Genomic DNA, 6,201 nt, shown 5'->3' with positions numbered 1-6,201 from the left:
TTGAAATGCCCTTTTAATTGAATTTTCAACCTCATGTAATTATATTCAGGATTTCACTTACTCTATCCCTCCTTTAAATTGAAATATTTATTTGATTTTTCTTTCATTTTTTTCATTATCAAAATCTCTTTTAAAATATTGAAGCTTCACTGGTTTTAATTTTGAATTTCCTTTAAATTTTTGTTGTAGAGTACGCGTGTTTCTATAGTTGTGTTTTTTTTCTTATGATATTTGAAATTAGGACGGGTGGGATTCCTCTATGATTCCCGCAGGTTCCACCATATATAGTTTTTTTTTTTTTTTTCTTTCATTTTTGTATGTTGTGAGACTTGATAGTATTTTCATTATCAAAATCTCTGTTAAAATATTGAAGTTTCACTGTTTTTTAATTTGAATTTCCGATATTTTTTTTTTCTTATGATCTTTGGAATTACGACTAGTGGGATTCCTCTATGATTCACAAGGTTTCTAAAATATATGATTTTCTTTTTCTTTTTAATTTTTGTATGTTGTGTGTGTAGACTTGATAATAATGTCGAAGTTGTTATGAATTAATGGTCGTCCATTGATTTATACAATTACTCATATGATTGATAATCATATTATTCATTACTCTTTATGATGTAATATTTTGTATTTACTATTTGATTTTATATCCTTTCTGGGTTACCATATTGTACCTATAAATAGGACTCGTCCTATCAGTAATAAGACACACATACAAACAGAAGTTGCTCCCTACTCTCTCATTCTCTATTCTTCCTCTCCTTTGTCTCTCTTATTACCTTTATTTTATAACACGTTATCAGCACGAGGGTTATCCAACTGAGCGTGAAGGCATTTTTTTTTTTCTCCCTAAGAACAACGCTCTATATTCCTTAACCGAGGTTCTTTCTAATCTTTTTCTCATTCACAAACTTTATCTCATTTTTTTTTTGTGTAATGATAATTGTTTGATTTATTTTTCTCTGTCATATTATTATTATTATTATTATTTGATTTTAATAATTTCATACATGAAATTTGATTATATTAATATTTTATGTGCTAGTTTTAAACACGCGAAACGTTGCAAAATTCTCTGTCATAATATTTTTATTATGACGATGATTATTATTAATATTATTATTTTGATGATGATGATTATTATTAATATTATTATTTTATGTGTTAGTTTTAAACACGCGAAACGTTGCAAAATTTGGATTTGTGACCCTTGATATTGTAAGGAAGAATTCCTTATATTGGATTTTAAATGTTGAAATATATTTAGATGCAATGGATATTGGGATACCATTAAATAAAGAAATAAAGCAACTAATTTGCTCATAACAAAAATATTGTGAAAAGAGACTTCACAAATATTGTGAATTTATTTCATGCCTATGCATGGCTGGCTGGACAAAGCAATAAAGCTTTTGATGAAAAATCATGAGATCCGCCTAATCTGCTCCATTCCCATAAGTGAATGGAGCAATCAATATTATGAATTGATTTCATGCCTTCTTGTGGCTGAACAAAATAATGAGCTCTTGATGAAAAATCATGAGGCCCGACCAACTGGTTCTGCTCCATTCCCAGAAGTGAATGCAGCAACATCTGATCCATATAATCATGGACGAGGTCAAGACCATAATAATAATCGTGGTCGTAATTTTGGCCGTGGTCGTAGCCATGGTCGTGGTCGTGGTCGTGCTATTAATCATGGTCGTGGACATGGTTATAAAGGAAATTTCAAAGAGAAACTTCATCAACAGAAGTGGAACAAGAATGCGAAAAAGGAAAAAGAAAGGGGTGAAAATAATGGCAAAAAGGCTGAAAATATATGTTATCGTTGTGGTAGTAAAGGTCATTGGACCCGTGCCTGTTTTTATGTTTATATGAAGAATGAATATTGGCATTAACACCAATGATGAGGATCTGTGCCTTGCTGATAGTGCAACAACTCATACAATTCTCAAGAGTAATAAATTTTTCTCTACTTTGGTAATGCGAGAAGTCAATGTTAGTACTATTTCTGGTACTACAAATATAATTGAAGGCTCTGGAAGAGCTACAGTACTTCTGCCAAGAGGTACAAGATTGCATATTAAAAATGCATTTTATTCTCCTAAGTCCAATAGAAACTTATTAAGTTTCAAGGATATTCGTCTAAATGGATATCATATTGAGACAAATAATGAAGGAGATGTTGAATATCTTTATATCACTCAAATTGAGTCAAATAAAAAATGTGTATTGGAGAAATTATCAGCCTTCTCTTATGGCTTGTACTACACATATATTAATGCGATTGAGACGCATGTTATTGTAAGCCAGAAGCTTACAAATAAGAATGAATTTCTTGTTTGGCATGATCGGTTGGGTCATCCTGGATATATCATGATGCGAAAAATAGCTGAAAACTCATGTGGACATCCACTTAAAAGTCAAAAGCTTCTTCAGTCCAATGATTTCTCATGTACTGCATGTTCGCAGGGAAAATTGATAATAAGACCATCACCAAAAAAAAAAAATTAGAAATGAGTCAATCTCATTTTTAGAACGAATACAAGGTGATATTTGTGGTCCAATACACCCACCATGTGGATCATTTAGATATTTCATGGTATTAATTGATGCGTCCACTAGATGGTCACATATTTGTTTACTATCAACTCGAAATCAAGCATTTGCTAAGTTATTAGCACAATTGATCAAGTTAAGAGCCCACTTCCCAGATTATCCAATTAAGAAAATTCGTCTTGATAATGCTGGTGAATTTACATCTCATGCTTTTAATGAGTATTGTATGTCAATTGGAATTGAAGTTGAACATCCAGTAGCACATGTTCATACTCAAAATGGACTTGCAGAATCATTGATAAAACGTCTAAAATTGATTGCACGACCTTTACTTATGAAATCTAATCTTCCAATGACTACTTGGGGATATGCAATTCTGCATGCTGCAGTATTGATTCGCATCAGACCAACAAGTTATCACAAATACTCTCCTTTACAGTTGGTTTTTGGTCAACAACCAAATATTTCTCATTTAAGAATTTTTGGGTGTGCTGTATATGTCCCAATTTCCCCACCAAAAAGGACTATGATGGGTCCTCAAAGACGTTTGGGAATATATGTTGGATATGATTCTCCATCGATAATAAAATATCTTGAACCATCAACAGGTGACTTATTTACAGCTCGATTTGCTGATAGTCATTTTGATGAATCAATTTTTCCAACGTTAGGGGGAGAAAGAAAGAAACTGGAAAAAGATATTGGTTGGAATGAATTATCATTATCTCATCTTGATCCTCGTACAAAAGAGTGTGAACTAGAAGTTCAACGGATAATTCATTTACAAAAATTGGCCAACCAATTACCAGATGCTTTTACTGACACAAAAAGGGTATCTAAGTCGCATATACCCGCTGCTAATACTCCAATCAGAATTGATATTCCTGTTGGACAATCTAATATAGCAAATGAATCTCAAACACGCCTAAAGCGTGGTAGGCCTTTGGGTTCCAAAGATAAAAATCCTCGTGTGAGAAAAAGGGAAAAAAGGCAAGATGGCCTAATCGAGGGGGTAAAAGTCCCAAAAGATTATTTTGACATAATCAATGATTCGGTTCCAAAAGAACCTCAGGTACCTGAAATTGTTGAAAATGATGAGATCTCAATAAATTATGTCATGAATCATAAAATATGGAATCGAAATAAAGTCAATATTGACGAGGTTTTTTGCATATAATGTAGCAAAGGATGTTATAAGTGACAATGATGATCAAGAACCAATGACAATTAAAGATTGTCGGCAAAGAAATGATTGGCCAAAATGGAAAGATGCAATCCAAGCAGAATTAGATTCGCTTGCTAAACGAAAGGTTTTTGGACCTGTAGTTCGCACACCTGAGGGTGTAAAACCTATTGGGTACAGATGGGTTTTTGTACAAAAACGAAATGAGAATGGTGAAATTGTTAGATACAAAGCACGGTTAGTTGCTCAAGGTTTTTCACAAAGACCTGGTATTGATTTTGAGGAGACATATTCTCCAGTATTGGATGCAACAACATTTAGATATTTAATTAGCCTTGTTGCACAAGAAGGTTTGAATTTGCACCTCATGGATGTTGTTACAGCCTATTTGTATGGCTCTTTGGAAAATGATATTTATATGAAACTCCCTGAAGGATTTAATGTGCCCAACAAAGCAAATTCTAAAAAGGATTATTCAATAAAATTGAATAAGTCCCTTTATGGATTGAAACAATCAGGACGTATGTGGTATAACCGTCTAAGTGAGTACTTATTAAAGGAAGGGTATAAAAATGACCCTATTTGTCCTTGTATTTATATGAAAAGATCCGAGAATGAATTTGCCATAATTGCTGTTTATGTAGATGACATAAACATAGTTGGAACTCCTAATGAGCTCACAAAGGCAATTGATTGTTTAAAGAAAGAATTTGAGATGAAGGATCTTGGAAGGACAAAGTTTTGTTTGGGATTACAAATTGAGTATTTAAACAAAGGTGTTCTTGTACATCAAGAAGCTTATATAACGAAAGTGCTTAAAAAGTTCTATATGGACAAATCACATTCACTATGCACTCCAATGGTGGTGAGGTCATTAGATGTTGATAAAGACCCTTTTAGACCTCAAGAAAAAGATGAAGAACTACTTGGTCCTGAAGTACCATATCTTAGTGCTATAGGAGCACTAATGTATCTTGCTAATTATACTCGACCCGATATAGCATTTGCTGTAAATTTGTTAGCAAGATATAGTTCTTCACCTACAAAAAGACATTGGAATGGAGTAAAACAAATACTCCGTTACCTTAAAGGCACTATGAATATGGGCTTGTTTTACCCAAATGATTCAAAATTAGATCTAATGGGTTATGCAGATGCAGGTTATTTATCAGATCCTCATAATGGTCGATCACAAACAGGATATTTGTTCACATGTGGTGGCACAGCGATTTCATGGCGATCTGTAAAACAAACAATAACAGCAACATCGTCAAATCATGCAGAAATTTTAGCATTACATGAGGCAAGTCGTGAATGCGTTTGGTTAAGGTCTATAATTCAACATGTGCGACAAACTTGTGGTTTATCCTTGGGAAAAATGAAACCAACAACGATATATGAAGACAATAGTGCATGCATTGCTCAATTGAAAGAAGAATATATTAAAGGAGACAGAACAAAACATAGTCTTCCAAAATTCTTTTTCACTCATGATCTTCAAAGAAATGGTGATGTAGAGATCCAAAAGATTCGCTCATGTGAAAATCTAGCAGATTTATTTACAAAATCTTTGCCAAGGAGAACTTTTGAGCAATTGGTTCATAGGATTGGACTCCGCCATCTTAATGATGTAAGTTTACATGAGGGGGAGAAATAGAAGATGCAAAGAACAATATTATATAGAATGATGTACTCTTTTTCCTTCACTAGGTTTTTATCCCAAAGGGTTTTTCCTAGTAAGGTTTTAACGAGGCACATTCTTTTATCAATGGACACCCAAGGGGGAGTGTTATGAATTAATGGTCGTCCATTGATTTATACAATTACTCATATGATTGATAATCATATTATTCATTACTCTTTATGATGTAATATTTTGTATTTACTATTTGATTTTATATCCTTTCTGGGTTACCATATTGTACCTATAAATAGGACTCGTCCTATCAGTAATAAGACACACATACAAACAGAAGTTGCTCCCTACTCTCTCATTCTCTATTCTTCCTCTCCTTTGTCTCTCTTATTACCTTTATTTTATAACAGAAGTTTCTTTATTTAAAGAAGATATTTTTTCCTTCAAATAGTTATATGTGATTATAGATTTGTTCCTACAAGTTCGAGCATTGTTTGTAACCATTATTTTTCACTTTGTTGTTGTTGTTGTAAGGATTTGTAGGTTTGACACCGCTTTATTGGTAGTATTATGAATATGTTATATTTAACACTCAAGAGAAACTTAATTTCCACAAAATTATGCAGAAAAATTTAGAATAATAGAAAATTAATTTGAGGATTGAACTGGTATTTGTTTTAATTTTTGAAAGTTTGTAATACATTCAAAAACATTTTAAAGATGAAAAATAAAAAAAACTCTATATCAATGCAAGAAGGATAACGAAGATGCAGAACTTGCATTCGAAGTTGCCTGATGATGGACAAAGATGATTTTA

This window comes from Vigna unguiculata, chromosome 5, assembly GCF_004118075.2.
Source record: "Vigna unguiculata cultivar IT97K-499-35 chromosome 5, ASM411807v1, whole genome shotgun sequence".
NCBI classification, from domain to species: Eukaryota; Viridiplantae; Streptophyta; class Magnoliopsida; order Fabales; family Fabaceae; genus Vigna; species Vigna unguiculata.
This window is presented reverse-complemented; position numbering follows the sequence as displayed.